At 51.4% G+C, this 17,218-nt stretch overlaps 1 protein-coding gene across 1 annotated transcript in view; it reads left to right on the top strand.

Annotated features, from left to right (window-relative positions):
• vvl (ventral veins lacking) overlaps window positions 1-16,217 on the top strand; it is a 23,205-nt gene extending 6,988 nt beyond the window's left edge. Inside the window, exon 2 of the mRNA XM_086916468.1 lies at window positions 16,035-16,217. The gene's annotated coding sequence lies outside the window, so the exon portion shown is untranslated. The remainder of the gene's footprint in view (window positions 1-16,034) is intronic.
• The last annotated feature ends 1,001 nt before the right edge of the window (window positions 16,218-17,218 follow it).

The raw sequence follows: 17,218 nt of genomic DNA on the forward strand, positions 1-17,218 counted from the left end.
AGAGAGAGAGAGAGAGAGAGAGAAAGGAGAAGAAAAACGGGGAAAAAGAAGAAAAGGGAAAAAGAGAATAATAGGAAGGAATAATGTAAAGATTAGAAACTTGAAAATTAGAAGGAAAAAAACGTAGAGAAAATCGCACGCGCGAAACAAACAACGCAATGTTGGAAGATTTGAAAAGACGAAAATCCGCGAACGAAACGAATCATGCGTTTGAAAAACACTGTACACAGCTCCTCCTTCTCCCTGTATATTATTATAATTAAACATTAATTATTATTAACGTAAAAATAAAGATCTGGCGAATGGTGGTGACGTTTTGTTAGAATGGCAGAAGCTAAATTACTACTGAATTTTAATTAATAAACGACATGAAAGTAATACAACAACGTATTTCACGTTTTTTTCTTTTTTTTTTCTCTCTTCTTTCTTTCTTCTTGCTTCTCATTGCATGCCAAGAATCGCACCGCAGAAAATCTCCGAGAGAGAGGAAAAAAAAAAAAAAAAAGAAGACGAAAAGACGAAGAAACTCTTTCGAAAATCGACGTCGACACGTGTCGTCGGTTAATATTTTCATCGAGCTCGTCCCATCGATCTCGATACCACCCTCTCACGATCGAAACGAATTCGCGGAATTCGCGGCCAACACTTTCGAGGCCCTGCTCGATTTCGAAGCGAGGCACAATCCTTCCCGTTTCAATTACCGGGCCGCGATAACGATGAGACGAGTGCTCGTAACCGTTAATCATCGTGATAGGTGATGCGACAAGTGGATAATTAACCGGGAAGAAGAAGGCTCGATCGGATCTCGTCGATTTTCATTCCATCGACTGACGTAACGCGAAAAATATCACCGAATCGAATTTCTACGATACGAATCGAGCGAATATGTTTTTCAAGGATGTAGACGATTTTCTTTTTCTTCTTCTTCTTCTTCTTCTTCTTTTTTCCTCCCTCGAGTTGGATCTCGAACAGATTGTTTCTAATTTTGACGCGCACGTTTGAAAAAAAGGGCGGATTCGGGTCGCGTTCCAATTAATTCGAAATCCCGAGCGATTTCGATCGCGAAACGAGATTGCATATAATTGCGCGGGCCACATGGTTCCAATCGGCCGCGAAATAATTGGAGGTAGATTCTGGCTGGTCCAATTTTTCCTTGGCGGAAACCAAGTCTCGATCTGGAATCGTGGCCTCCCCGATTTCTTCGAAACGCCGCAACTTGCGCAAACACGTTTCTTTCTCGCCCAAGGAGATTAATCGGCGTTTAATCTACTTTGCACAGCTGGGATCTAGAATAGAAATATTCCTCGAGACGTTGTCGAAGAGGGCGCCGATAACGACGCCTCTCCAAAATTTTTCCTTCCATTCTTTTTTTTCAAGAACGCGATTCGAGAACATACGGAAACAAAAATGAACGTTGGAGAGAGAGAGAGAGAGAGAGAGAGAGATTGAGATAAAGAGAGAGAGAGGTTCTGGGTGTCGAAAGGTGTTGGTCGCGTTACGATGTTGGAGCTACTCGACTCTCGATATTAATAATCCACGACGGACCGTGTAGCCCCGGATCCGTGCTAATCCTCGAATGGACGAGAAAACGATCGAGACTTATAACGTGTCGTACACCGTTTGACGAAGTATCGGTGACGAAGGAAACGTTGGAAGCTAGAAAGAATGGATCGATCGATGAAATATCGATACTTGGAACGCGATACTCGCGACTCGACTCGACTCGACTCGCATTTTCTTCGTTCCGAGAAAAGGAGAATAGAATCGCGCGTGTTCCGACGGACACGAGCTTCCGGTTCCTGCGAGCGGGCCTTCTTCCCTCGAAGCGCGGGTTGCCTCTTCGAAGCGTGTCCAACGATTATTACGTGGAAGCGCGAATTGCCTTTAATTATGCACGGCGAGGCAGAGTAAAGATGCAGCGGGCGCGAGGCGCAGGAGGGGAGGAGGAGGAGGGGGAGGAGGGGGGGGTGTGATTGTTTCTTTTCCCGGGCGAAGAGGCGGGAATTGTTTGTTGGAGGGGTCGCGTTTCGCGGGGAAATGGACGCGGGGCAACGGCTGGAACGGACAACCGTTAAATCAATTTTAAGAACAGGTTTCGATCCGGCGAGCGCGCTTCCCTATCGATTCCTAGGATCTCGAGAGGACAGGAGTAGGCAAAGAGCAGCTAGACGGGTAGACGGGCGAGAGAAACGAGGCGACAGAATTTTTGCGGGACGGTGACATAACGAGCCGGCCATATCCTCGTCCTTTTCCTCGCTCTCCTTCCCGATCCATTCCCCCTCCCCATCGCGGAGAGGAAACGTTCGAGGAAAAGGGCGCGAAAGTTGGATCCGCGAACGGCGAGTCGACGAAGCGCCTGCTAGTAACGAGAATGGAGAAGAGAAAAGGGAGGAGGCGAGAGAGGAGAAGAGAGAGAAACGGGAGGGTGATAAACAGGGGGTGAGAGGAAACTCGGGGGAGGGGAGGGGGAGGATCGGAGGATGGAAATGGAAAGTGGAGAAAGAAGAAGGTGGAGGAAGAGAGGCGCAGGCGCCAACCACTCCACCTACTACTACCACCACCACCACCACCACTACTACACAACCATCCCCTTTCGAAAGACATGCGCTCTGCGCTTTCTCCCTCCCCGGATCCGCCACGCTCGTTTCGTTCACATCCACCGAAATTATCGTTATAGGCGTATCGTGCACGCTCGCTTCATCCCCTCTATCTCGAAATATACACGGTTCGTCCCCGATACCGGGAATATCGAGACGAGATCCTTCTTCTTCTTCTTCTTCTTCTTCTTCTTCTATTACGCGATATTCCCAAGCTATTGCTGTCGTTTTCGTCGTCGAAAAGTATCCTGAAAAGTCAACGGCAACGTCCTTCCTCCGACAGGTTTTTTCGCCCGGTTGACTTACGGCGCCAGACCAATCGGCCGCCTCGGATTCCTCGGCTCTCGCGCGCGTTGCCAACGCGTCGGTTTAGAATTTGGTCGAACGGACAGGATAGAAAAGCAGTTGTAGCAAGCACCGCCAACTTTTCGTGTAAACGAACACCGCAATCCCGGTTAATCGAATCTTTTCGTTGTCGTTGCTTCGTCGGAAGGAAAATTAACAGCACGCGCGGAAGCTAATTTACGACACGTTGTTGTGCCGCGCCGATCGGCCCTCTCCCGGAGGAGGAGAAGCTCGTTGACATTCCAGGAACGCGTTAGCGAGGCGTGAACGGATCCTGAAGACAGTGGCGCATTGATTTAATGGCCGAGATGCCCACACCGCGGGGAGGGAATCATCTCTCTCTTCGCGATTCTCTCGCGTCGACTCGAGAGGAAACGTATCTACGAAACTTACGCGTATATATGTGTGTGTGTGTGTGTGTGCGTGTGTGTGTACATATTGGGCCGTGCACGAAGGAATATACGCGGACGATAACGCGCGGTGCACTCGCGGCGGCGGCACGCGTGTGCGGAGGAAACAATTGAACCTCGTCCTTTCCTCTCTCTCTTTCTCTTTCGCGGGATACTCGCGTCGTCGTACTCTTCCTCCTCTCTTCTTTCTCTTTCTTCCCCTTCCCCCTCGCCGGCCCCTGCCGGCCAAGCTTAATAAGCACAGCTACCTACATTCCATTTCCGGTGCGCTGACGTCACTTGACAATCCGGCTACGGACAGCTCGTCGAGCCACGTACGTACGTACGTACGTACGTACGTACGTACGTACGACCGAGAGCCGCCTCGTCCATCCTTTAGGTATAACCCACACCTCGGCCACGTTTCACCGTGGCTACGATTTCCTCTCTCTCTCTTTCGACGTGGCCTCCGTTCGACGCCCAAACTCGTACCGTTCCGTTCCGTTCCGTTTCCTTTTCGATTCGATTCGAAAAGGAATATCGTTTTTCTTTTACATCGAAATATCCCTTTTCTTCCCGTTCTCTTACGTGTATCGACGTATCGTCCGTCGAACGATACGAACGTCTCGGGGGGATAGGAATAATGGATATATAGCGAGGCGTATAACGAAACCGAGGGAGGAGAGAGAGAGAGAGAGAGGGAGGGGAGGGGAAGGAGCGCGCGATCGCGGTTTGTCGAAGCGACGACGCAAGCGGCAGGTAGGCCTTGAACAGCTCCGGGGACGGACCCACGCGCGCGGCGGGGCTCTCTAGGAGTGTTGGCTCTCTCGTGTTGTATAGAGGCATTCTCGGTTGGCGCTGCTGGGCAAAAGACAGATAAATAACTCAGGTATGGCATTGGCTAAGTAAACGAGCCTACGCGCGCATTCGCGAAACGTACACCTGTACGACCACGGCCGCCGTACGCTCTCGAGCGCGCACCGCCCGTGCATACACACGTTTACTCTCTCTCTCTCTCTCTCTCTCTCTGTCTGTCTGTCTTCCTCTCCTCCGCGGTATTCGCTTTCTCTCCTTCGCGCGAGCGGCAAACACGCGCGTAGGCGTGACACTAGCTAGAGTGTCTGAGCTGATCCTACGGACGACGCCGTTTTTTTCGTACCCAAACAAGCACGGAAAAGGGGAGGGGGGGGGGGGAGAGGAGGTTATAGGAAAATCGGAGAGAATCTTAGGGAGCTTTAGATTTTTTTCGTTTAATTTTATTTCTCGGATAATTTCTCTCCTCTCGACCGCGAATCCCTCGGTTTCGGTCGAGAGGTGGGACTCTCGATGGTTTAGATACCTGGATCGTAGAGGCGAAAGGTGGAAGGTCGAAGACGGTTTCGCAACGTCGGCATCGATCCCGTTCCATTACGATCGTGTTCGCCTACGACGATGGGTTCGCGGTCCGTGTACTCGCGAAACACGGACGCAGTGGAAACGACGGCCGGCCGCACGCACGCACGCCTCCTTACTCACTTATAAAGTTAATTGAGGGCAAACGTCGACCACCATCACCACCACCACCACCATCACCACCGCTACCACCGACGTACTGACCGAGCCGAAAACATTGAACGCAAGGCGGTTCAGCCTCGCGACGCTCGCGTAATTGTTCGCGCCGCCGACACGCGGTGACGATTGCGTCGAAGCGTTTTCGCGGAAAACGCCTCGGCCGGATCCCGTCGTCCCTGACCTTAGATCCACGTGGATGGATATCGCCTTTGCCATAGGTCATCCCTGACGAATCGGTTACAGAGTGGCTCCTTTCATCCTCCTCCTCCTCCCTTCTCTCCCGTCCGCTACCACTTTCACTCGGAAAGATTTATTTTTTTTTCTTTCTTTCTTTCTTTCCTCTCGTTTCTCCTCGATAAAAATTCCTGTGAGTCGATTTATTCAAGTCGGATCTTGATGAATTACACGTATCGACGAATTGTAAATATCGAGCGTAATTATGATAATGCGTCGTAATCTATTTGCATCGCTCGGATACAACGAAGACACAGGTGGCGCGGAAAGATTCCAGTCGGGATAAGACGGTCGTGCGCGAGTGACCCAGTGGTTGGGACGCGAGTGGAGAAACACGAGTTTCGTTCGAATCTTCTCGAGTTGGCGTCCAATCGAATTCTCTCTCTCTCTCTCTCTCGCCTTCGCTCCACGAAAGGGACGAGAAACGTTATAATTCCATTACACGGGATCGGTGTTTCGTGGAATTGGTGCCGCTTTTTTTCCACCGGTGCGCCGCCTCCAACAACCACCCCTCCAACGACCGACCCTCGAATCCTGCCGAACCTCTTCCTCCCCCTGCTGCCGAAACCACCACCACCACCACCACCACCACCCCCTCCTCTCGACGAAAGTCGAAAGATCCATCCCGTGGACGAGGTTTCGATCCGCCGCGCGGTAATTGGATCGGTATATTTATCGATGGCGTTGCCGAATACGCGCGCCACATTTGCAGCGGAATCGAATCCTGGGGGATGGATGGTAATTCGATCGAGCTCTCGGGGCGAGAATTCGCGGGAGAGAGTGAATTTGTAATAACGAGTCGAGGTGGAAATCGAGAGGAGGAACGGTAAATAAAAGGTTTACGAAAGAAGGACGAAAAAAGGTGGTGGTGGTGGTGGTGGTGGTGCGAAGGGTTGAGCGGAGCAGAGGCGCGTGGAACGCGTGCCGTCGCCACATTCCGCATGCCCGCCGGGAGGCCGATAAAACGTATGCAGATTAAAACATTTTATTTGAATGATAATATAACACTTGTTGATGCAAGCGCGTTGGCCTAGGTTAGCATAATAAACATTATGTAGATCTGTACGGCAGCGGCGAGCTATCCGTTCCGGCTACGTACGTCCCGCCCGTTACACAAACGCGCCCGTTGTTTGAACGTGTGTTCCACTCTCTCTCTCGCTCTCTCTGCGGAGAAGAGGCGCGCGCGCGCGCGCGCGTTTCAGTCTTGTTTCCCCGCGCCCCCCTCCCTCCGCTGGCCCGTTCTTCACCAACCGCTCCAGCCTGCCCCCTTACGCCGCGAGACGTTCATTCATTAAAACCGGGAGGAGACCGCGTGCGTTCTCAATTTTATCGAGGAGGCTCCGATCGTGGAGGAGGGGGAGGCGCTTTCGCTTCCTTTCCCGCTTTTCGAACGAGCTTTCTTGCTTCGAATTCTCTTTGGATCCGCGTTCTCCTTGGAAACCGTTCTCGATCGGTTCTCGCCCGCGAAGCGAATTCCTCGCGAGGTGTCTGTTCTTCTCGTAGGTGTCGAGGGAAAATGTCAAGGAGAAGGTGTCGCCTATCTACGAAGCCGATAGAGAAATCGCCAGTTCCTTCGTATGCCTCCTCGGATGCCTCGTAAAACTCCTCGTCTTTGTGCGCGTGTGTATGTAACACGGAGGTTGAGTAGCGTTTCTAATCTCGAACGTGTTCCCTCGAAACGAGGAGGAGGAGGAGGAGGAGAGATAGGCGAAACTTTGCGGGGTAGAATTTGGTTTCGGAAAGGGGGTTGGAACCGGTTTGGAAAAGAGAACTGTTGGAAGGCACACTTTTCGTCCGCGAAGCTCGTTCCAGCTTATCCGGTGGAAGGCGAAATGGGTCGAACGGTTGGCCGGCGCGAACATTAGCAGACTCGTCGTCGGTCCGGCACCAAGTGGCCGGCCGCGATAATAGGACCTATGACACGCACGTACGCGCACACACGCGGCCGGCCAAGTTAAGTGGCTGGCACTCGTCGCTGAAAATAATGTTCAATTCCGACGTAACTGCACCTATGACCCTGACTCTTCTCGGCTTACCTTGAGCGCTCATTCGGAAATCCCGAGGAATGCGCCGAGCATTCGGCTCGAGTGGGCGTGTAATACGTGGTGGCGCGACACTCCTCGCGATCCGCCATCCAATTCGCGCCGTCCAATGCGAAACGAGCCGAAAAGGGCCGAGTATCGAAAGGAAAAGAACGACCTGTCCATCGATCGACCCCCAACTATTTCAAGGATCTTGCTTCTTCTCCACACCTTCCTCTTCTTCTTCTTCTTCTTCTTCTTCTTCTTCTTTTAATCTTGGTCTGAAGGTGAGGTGACGACGGATACAAGCGATCGATCGAAAGTCGAGCCTAGCCTAGACGAATGACGCAGCGAGCGCCCCTGACCCTCGAAGGGGTCGCGTTCGATTCGCGATACACTCTCTCTCTCTCTCTCTCGGAGGCCACTTTGAGCCCCGCGTCGCGCCGCAATCGGATGTAAATGCGATGCAAATTTGGAGGGGGCGCGAAAGAGGGTGGAGCTGTGTGTGTGTGGCGCTATCGAATGTACCGGGTGGCGCGATAAACCGAGGCGAGAAAGGGATTCCGTGCCCCGCAAATTCAACCGACGAAATATTTACCTTCCTCGCCAAAGTATTCAGAGGCGTATCGGGGATCGTATCGATGTCGCCACCCCCTCTTTAATCGCTCGATCGAAGCGATGCTTCTTCTCTTCCCCTTCGAGGAAAAAGAAACACCTTCCTTCTTTTATTTTTCTCCTCCGAAAGGGAGAGAAATCGTTCGCTTTTCCGTCCACCTTTCTTCCGGATGAAGGTAGAAGAAGAAGAAGAAGAGGAGGAGGAGGAGGAAAAGGAAAGGGGTTCGTGACCGAGGGCTGGCACGACGACGCCCGAATTAGATCGTTATCGGGGACGATTATCGTTCCTCGGCCGTGTGGAATTGGCGGCGAAAAAGCGAGCGGATGCCCTCGAGCCCCTCCTCCTCGAGTCGCTACTACTACTACACTACTACTACTCGGCCAACAACGATCTCGAAAAACCGGTACCACCGTTTTTACCCTGTCCTCGATGTAATTCGGCTGGATCCGCGTGTATGTCGCGTGTAATCGTCGTCGCTCGCTCGGCCTCTACAATCGATTCACCCATCCCGATAAACCCATCCGCGAGTTGCTCGAACCTCTCGAACGCAAAATCCGTTCTCGATGCAACTTTTCTCTTCCTTTCTTCCTTTCTTTTTTTCCCCCCCCCCCCAACACAACGACGATCGAGAGGGATCCGATTCTTCGATCCTCGCCCTATTTTTTCCCCCTTCTTCGCAAAAGGTGGTCGAGCAGATGGGAAGAATCTCGCAAAAAAAAAAAAAAGAAAAAAAACGTGTCCTTCCTTGAAATCCAATTCCTCGGTCGAGAGTGGGACGACGAGGAAAGCGAGGGGTGGTAAGAGCAACGGGACGGTGGTTGAGGGCGAGGAGGAGGAGGAAGAAGGGGGAAAAAAAGGAGGAAGAAACGCGCGGAATTAGCGGACGAGACGGCATTGTTGTCCGCTCGTATTAGCCGGTGGCCGAGAGGGAAGAGGACGAGGAGGGCGGAACGGGAAGGAAGGAGGAGGAGGAGGGAGAGATTCCTGGACGCGGCGCTCCACCCCCTCGGTTTTTCCCTTTTCTCCTCGCGTTTTACGTTTACGACCAAACGAGAAAGCCAACCCACTCCTCTCGCCAGCGATTACACGTGTCGCCTCGTTTCGATTCCCTCGATTCCTCCATTCGATCGAGAATAATCGATAATTTTCCCGTTCCCTAAGAATTGGGGAAAGAACTCGCTCGCCTCTCTAGTTTTTCCTTCTTCTTCTTCTTCTTCTTCTTCTTCTTTTTTATCCGGGACGTCTTTGTCAAAGTTATTGACAAAGCTCGCCTTGAACTTTATCACTCGCGAGGAACGTTACGGCGAGTATTTACTATAAAATTAAGTATTCGAGTACGAGTAGAGGTGATTGCGCACTTAAACGTGTTTTCCACGTGCCGGCCACGATAAGCGGCTGTATTTTCGCCTTTCGAAACGTCGTTCGATTCTCCCGCGATAGGGAAGCGAGCAAGTCGACGTTTTCTTTTTTTTCTTTTTTTTTCTTTTTCTTTTTCTTCTTTTCCCTCGCTTCGACGAGGAGGAAAAACACAAGCGACGTCGATTAATTAATTTTCGCGGTTCGGTGATAAACGAGGAGGGAGGAGGACCGCGACGTTGTCGCGCGTCGAATCGAGGAAGACCGGTGGCGCGACATGTGTCCACTGACGCGTTCCTTTCTCCGTTTTATGGAACGAGTATAAATTCCTCCCGTCGAGGAGGAGGCCGTGGTCACGATTTCAATCTCGGGGTCCTTTCATAAAAGAAGTCGCGCACGCCCCGTGCAATAATTCTCCCTATTCTACGCGGTGTTCATTAATTACGGATGGCGCATGGGGAAAAGAGAGAGAGAGAGAGAGAGAGAGAGAAGGAATTATGGATCCGCCTTTATCCGTGGATCGAGCGCGGTGCTCTCTCTCTCTCTCTCTCCAAAAGATATACCAGTTCGCGGTATTTTTTTCGCGACGTCCCGCGATAAGCCCCTCACTATTATTTATTATTCTCGAAATTCTTTTCGAACCGACCCCGCTCGTTTCGTTCTCGAGAGTGAAAAGGAAGCTCGTGGATCGATCGTTGCGTCTTAAATCGTTTCTTTCAAATCGCAATCATTACTTTACTCTATCGTTCTCGCTTATCGTTCCTCAGCTTAGAAAGAAGATTTCGAGATCTTGGAGCAAAATTTAACAATCGGTTCGACCTCGATTTCAATCGATCGATCCTTCAAGATACAACCAACAACTGTATAATGACGGTTGGTCGAGGAGCGAGAAAGCGATCTTCACCGACTTTATTCCAAATTTTTCACTTTTCCAACTGTCTGCTCGAAAATTTATCCAGTTATCGAGTGAAAAGGCTCGGCTAAGGTGGGGTCGGTTTCGAGCGGGACGGAGGGGTTTAGGCGCGCGCGCGCGCGAAACGGGAGCGAGGCCGGCGCTCAGCGGGAGATCGCAGAGATGGAGAAAACTCGGGGCAAAAAATCGGCGGCGAAACAGTTTATTATAAAGTGTATAAACGCAGAAGTTAAGACGGCGCGCGACAATGGGCCACGCGGAGCGTGATAAGAAGGGGGCGCTTACGCGGGATTACGCGCCCGGCCAGGTAAACGCATTTACCTTCCTTCCTTCCTTCCTCTCTTTTTCACGGGGACAAAAAGTCGTTTGCTTCGGCGAGTCGTTGCTGCGCTCTTCTTCCTACCACCCCTCTTCTTCTTCTTCTTCCTCCCTCCACACGTGTGTGTCGACACTCTCGTGTGCGTCGTTGTTAATAATAAACGATCGACGCGTGAACGTAAATTACCCAACGGTGAAACGGCGCTTGTTGTTAAATTATTAATGCACCACGGCAAAATAATGGAAAGGAATTATAATCGGGATGCCAACATTAGCGAAAGCGGTTGTTGTTAGCTGGTGCTGCTACTGCTACGAGGATAGGATAGGATACGCCGGTCGAGAGACTCGATTATTCTCTTTTTTCTTTTTATTATTATCAATTAATTCGAGATGGAACGTATTCTTTGTAGCCCTGTTGATTCGATGATTTCCATTTCCATTTTTCTCCTTCCTTCGGGAGGTGCGCGCGGAAAAACCAATTTGTTTGGTTTAGAAACGATGGACGGGGGAGGAGAGGGATTAGCCGCGACGAGGGGCTATCGTATCGATTTCGATCGATCGATCCGGGGGCGCGCTCCTCCGCGCGAGATTAGCAGGCGAACGGCGTTTAGCCCACGTTAAATACGACGTTTCAGAGCCGTAATAGCGGCAATTATCGTGTTAGTAGCTATATTCCGAAGGCATCCGTCGCTTCGTACCTTTCGCCGTGTAATTACGTCTCGTTAAGACCTCGGGAATGTAATCCGGCTCGCGGACGAAACTGGAAAACCGGCCGCCAATACGCGTCTCGCTTCTTCTTCTTCTTCTTCTTCTTTTTCCTTCCCTCGTCGCTTCTCTCTCCTCTCTCGCTAACCAAGTTTCAGTTTCCGCGATCGATCGTATCTCTCTCGGTCCAAAAAAAGGAGAAAAGAAAGAAAGAAAGAAAGAAAGTGGATGGATTCTCTCTCTCTCTCTCTCTCTCAGCTCGAGCGAAACTTTTGAACGAAGATTGGAAGGGCGCGGCCGAGACACCGAGAAGGCGCGAGAATTCGTGTTGAACGGCCGTGACGAAGCCCACGGAACGAGAGTAGGAAGAAGAAGAGGAGGAGGAGGAGGAGATAGGCGCGTTATAAGAATCTCGAGGCGAAGTTCGTCAAACCCTTAATCGATCTCGATCGAATTGGAGCCAGGAAGGAAATTGGACCAGCGCCAGTCAAAGCCGCCGGTTTTTAATAAGTCGCCTAGCCTCTCTTTCTGTCAAAGACGATTACCTCGTTTCGATTTCCCCGATCGAATTCCCTGCTCCCCTCGCCGCCTCTTTCCCCTCCCCGCTCGGTGGAAAAGACGCTATGAAACGCGATACAATGTTTAACACGGGCATCGCGGATCACATCGTAAAACGACTGGCGTTGTATAAACGATCCCCTCCCCGCCCACCCCCCGTTGTTTGCCATTTACGCGAGGAAAAAGCAATACGGCCGGTGTAGGATTTCCTTCGAAGCGATCGAAGGTTTCCTCGAGTTCCTCGAGTCGTTCCTACGAGGGAGGGGGGGAGGAGGAGGAGAAGGAAGGGGGGAGGCCCCACGCGAGCCGAACGCGGGACGGGACGAGAGCCGCCGCCGGCCACCTTTTCAGGTTGTGCGGTGTTTAACGGTGACGGATCGACTAGGAAATCGATGTTCGAAGGGTGACGGGGGTCAACGCCGTGGAAGCCGGTAGCCGCCGCCGTTGCCTTTTGTCATCGCGTCAACAGCCACCCGATCCCTCTCCTCTCCTCCTCTCCTCGTTCAACGAGACGGTAACGTGTAAAAATGGGGGAGAGCGAGGGAAAGAGAGAGAGAGAGAGAGAGAGAGAGAGAGAGAGAGAGAGAGGCAGCAGGTGCGCTTAGGTGGCCGATGGCGTGATTCGTCATAGGCGTGACCCAACAACCACCACGACTCACGATGCGACGTTCCATCTCAATCGCGTCATCGTCGTTCACGACGCTCGACTTTTTTTCTTTTTCCCTCCTCCTCCTCCTCCTCCTCGCCAGGTATACAGATAGATAGATAGATAGATATCTCGCGTTACGCATGCCTTCCCCTCCACCGATTCCCCTCGCGCGATTTCGTTCGATCTCTCGAGCTCGGTGTTTGCGCAGTTCGAATTTTTCGAGAGAGGAATCCAAGGGAGAGAGAAGCGAGTCGAAGCGAGCGTTTCACAGAGAGAGAGAGAGAGAGAGAGAGAGAGAGACCAGGTAGTAGAGCGGATAGTAGACAGCCTGGACTGACCAGCGGGTGCTCCGGATCCGACTGGACCGGTTTTGCTTGAATTCCCTAGGAGTTCTAGCCTTCGGGAGAGCCCGCTCGCAGGATTCTCTCACCGGCCTCTCTCTCTCTCTCTCTCTCTCCACCTCTGATCTCTCCACCTCGCTACCAGGACCGCTCTTTGCCCAGTTATGCCGTCTCGCTCCGCTTTTTCCCTCCTCTCGTTCTTCGTTTCTTTACCTGCTCGCCTTCGCCTCACCCCGGCCGAGCAAGAGGAGGAAGTTTCGCCCGCCATCGCGTCGTCGTCCTAGTCTCTACCACCAGCCGCCACTACTAGTACACGCTGCATATTTCAACGTATCATTTATCATCGAGCAACTACTCGATAGGCCTCGCGACACCCGATACGCGCCTCGATACTTCTTCCTCTCTCTCTCTCTCTCTCTCTGTCCGAGTGCGATTCTTAGGCCGCGACTTTAATTATAGCCGCGCAATTTGTCTCTTTATCGATCTCGCCCCGGCGTCGACGTTTATCTCCTCTCTCGTCTCCTCTCACCTCTAGTTCCAGTTATGGCATTCCAGTATTCGTTTCGCGGCTCGGTTTTGGCGAAACCTTCGTCTTTCGGTGAGAAAGAGGGACGGGATCCAGTTTTCGAATCGGGTTTATCCTCTCGTACGAAATCCGTCGAGGAGGGGAGCTGGCCCCGTCGTCTCACTTCGATACGGGGCGAATTTTCGCCGAAATTTTTCATCTCCTCTCCTCGCGGTTTCCTTTATTTACGACGGCCGATTTAAATTAATAATCGTCGCCGCGTTTCCCTCCCGGCCCGGAGATTAATAACCGGGGCCGAGTTAACGAAAAACTACGATTTTTCCCCCCGTAAAACTCGAATCATCTTGATAACGGCGAAGAATTATTTTCACCACCGCGTGGTGACGATGGTTTACGATCGATGCGAGAAGAGGGAGAAGAAGGATCGGCGAAGCTTGCATTCTTCAAATTCGTTTATTCCGACCCGTTTATTGTTTGTTTCGATTATGTTTATGTTATTCCGGTCTATATTTGTATATCCTTATCTAGTTTGCTTGCGTAACATTTTTGAAAAAAAGAATTTTTTTTCCAAGGTGATCGAAAATTTCCGGAATGTTATTATGAAAATTAGCCTTCCGCAGGCAGATTAAATACGGCTCGTTATCGCGTCGTCTACTTGCGCGTCGTGTGCTAATAATTCGATTCGTGCTTATTATCCGATCGAATTATTACGGCGCGTAATCGATCCAGTTAATTGTCGAACGTGGAAAAAAAAAAAAAAAAAAGGCATTTTCCGTTCAGCGAAAAGAACAATATTACGCGTCGCGTAGAACGAACGTAGTCGAGAACCTCGTCCCCCGAAGAGGGGGACGAAGAAGAAAAAGAAAAGGAAAAATACGGGGGGTGGTTGGTCGGCAACCAGAGTTGGAGGCAGGAAATTTCTTGCCGGCCGGTTTTTGGATCCGCGAATTCCAGCGGTCGGGCCGACCGTATAACGAGCGAACACGCATAATGATATTAATCAAGGCGGCGCGTTCGGCTTCCTTAAAATTGCCGGCAGGCTCAATTTCTCACTTAAAATCTAATTAGAGCTCAGGCGGAGTTCTTCTTCTTCTTCTTCTTCTTCTTCTTCTTCGAGGTGCGCTGCCGTGGGCCACGGAGGGGAAGGAGGGCCCCGCGTATCCCACGGAGCTAAGCCACCACTTTGCCAAATTGCAGTTTCCCTCGTCGATCGCCGTCGATCCACAGATCATCCCCTCTCCTCCGATTTTTCCCTCGACCCTCTCTTCTTCCTCCTGCCTGCAATTGGACCCTCGGATCCTCCTCGGATTCCAGCTATTTTCCCCACCTGTTGTTGTGTCCTTCTCTCTCTCTCTCTCTCTCTCTCTTCTTTGCGTTTGAAAGTACGAAAAGCGCGATCTCTCTCTCTCGTTCTCCGTCCTCTTGGTCGAAGGATGGGTTGGGAACGAAAAGAAAAAGAAAGGAGAGGCCGGGAGTAGTCGAAGCCGCGCCGCGGGGGGATTTACGATCGCGGACGCGAAAGGGTAATCGGGAGTCGCGAGCTCGTGGATCAACTCGTTGCGATTCGTTAATTATTACCGTCCGACTAGAGACACGGGCTGCTCCGTGTACGAGGGAGGGCGGTGGTTGCGGCTGCTGTTGCTGCGGAGGAGGAGGACACGGGGGAGCAAAAAAGACGGCCGATCGTTAGCAAGGTACAAATTTCGCCATTTGCCGCAATAAACCTTCGAACCCGCTTGTAACTTCTTCTTATGGGAGGCATGAGTAATCGCCTTGTTAGCCCTTATGGCCTATAGCGCTCATACGCTCCTCTCCCCCTCCCCCTTGTCCATGGGAGGGACACAACGGCAACAACAACAACAACAACGGGAACGGGCAACAACGGTCGAGACATGCACGCACACCGATTGCAAAAAAAAAAAAAAAAAAGGAAAGGAGAAAGAAAAAAAGAGAGAAGAAGAAGAAGAAGAAGAGGAAGAAGGAAAGGGGGGTCGAACGATGCGGCCCGGAGAGAGAAACGATATGAAACGCGAAGAAACACACGCGAGAATATATATATATATATATATACCCCATCGACACCGTACGCCCGACGTGTGACGAGCGACGCAAAGGATCCACCGCCGATCCTGCTCAGGTAGAGGTGGAGAGAGATCGCGACGGGAGAGAGAGAGAGAGAGAGAGAGAGGGAAGGCGTTTCTCGCGACCGAGAAACGAAAAAACGCGAAGGAAGCGAAAGAGGGTGGTTGGCGGAGAACGAATACGAGGAGGGATCCTTCGTATTTTCTCTCGCCTTTCTCTCCAAATTTAACTACTACCTCCTCACCGTTTAATTATCCACCCCTCCTACAAATTGATACATATTTTCGTAGAGAGAGAGAGAGAGAAGAATAGGAAAGGAGAGGTAAGAGAATGGAGAGGAGCGGATGCGTCACCTTCGCCGAAATCGAGCGACATTCTTTCTCCCCCGAAACGTCTCTCGCGGGACGCTGCGCGGAGATATAGGGGGAGCGTTTGTGTGCGTGTGTCCCCGAGTCGCGTGGCCCCATATCTTAAGAAGTAGCCAAGGGGGGTCCGGCGAAGGACGGCGAATGGGGACTAACACTGTTTTATCGTGTAGCCAATTAATAACGTTTCCCTCCGTCCCTTCCCACCTCTCCCGGCTCGCTTTCGCCGGGAAGAAGAGATCCTCGCTTGAAGATACTCGGGGACCGTTCCCCGGGACCCCCGAGAGAAGGCCAGCCGCGTACCCGCTCGGCTTTGCGCCCCGCGCAAATCCCTTCGAATTCGACGAGACGAGCGAGCGAGCGAGCGAGCGAGCGAGAGAGAGAGAGAGAGAGTGTTTGAGCGAATGGACGAATAGAGAATATTTGGGAAATGTGACATTAAGAGGGTTTTGCTTTGTGATGTTGCAGCTTACAGATTCGTCTCGTATCGTCCTGCTGCAAGCGATCGTTCCAGTGTCCTGTCGCAGCCAGGCATCGTGTCAGTGTGGAAATGCATAATTACAATAGAATTTACGGTATAAGTTGTGTTAAATCAATGTTAATCGCTGTAGCGAAGTGGGGTATTACAATAAATACATTATTTTATGTAAAGTGTCTTTCTTTACTTTCTTTCGTTTTGTTTTGTTTTTTTCCGATCCAGGACAAAAACGGAGGAGAGGAGATCCGAGAGACTTCTTCCTTCTTTTTTTCTTCTTCTTCTTCTTTTTTTCTTCTTCTTCCTCTCCGTGTCGTCGAGGGAAGGAGGAAAAGGAAAAGCTCGTAAAGAGGAATAGCCGCGCGGGCTGTGCAACTGGTCGGCATCTGGGATGAGCAATTAACGGAAGGGTTTTCGCCTCCACCCTCCCAGGTTTCAACCCGCGCTCGTTGACAAGCCGTTTGATTTATAACGAGCTTTTATTTTTTAATCCCGACCCAACTGTCACCCTTCTCCCCTCTCTTCCAACCTCCTTTTCGCGCGAAATTTATCGTTCAATTTGCCGCCTCGACGAAGCGAAATCTTTTCTTCTCGCCACGAAGAGAGAAGAAATTGCGAAACGATAGGACGATTTCGCGTTTTCCAGCGTTCTCTCTCTCTCTCTCTCTCTCTCTACCACAAGGGACTTGTTCGAAGGTTCGAGCTTAACCCGGGCTTTGGGGGTGTCCCCGAGAGTACTTAACCCTCGGGACGGGTTATACGAAATGACTTTACGGCAGATCAGAGGATCGCGCAATGGGGAACCGGCGACGCGTCCAGACAACGAACCCTCGAAAGATGGCGGCGAAGAAAATGATTTCGAAAATGATGGAGGATAATGGAGGATCGATAAAGATAAGAACAATGGCAGCGTTTAATCTGGGAGAGAGAATTAGGGAGGGAGTACCATCCTTTCTGGTACTGGTACTTAAAGGAGCGAGCGTGTCTCTCCCCGATTCGACGAGGCGATTTCGAAGGCAGCGTCGAAACGAACGAAATCGGCGGGCGAGGAGGGTTTGAGCACCGGGTTTGAGCACCTCTTTGTAATTTTACGTTGCCGTGGGGTGGCTAAAGCTGACGCAGTGGGGTAGGTGGTCGAGAGGTATGCCCAGTAGCCAATTCCCGGCTCCGGCCTCGA

Source organism: Apis florea, unplaced genomic scaffold (assembly GCF_048593485.1).
Source record: "Apis florea isolate Af1SG1 unplaced genomic scaffold, ASM4859348v1 contig_3802_pilon, whole genome shotgun sequence".
In the NCBI taxonomy this organism is placed as follows: domain Eukaryota; kingdom Metazoa; phylum Arthropoda; class Insecta; order Hymenoptera; family Apidae; genus Apis; species Apis florea.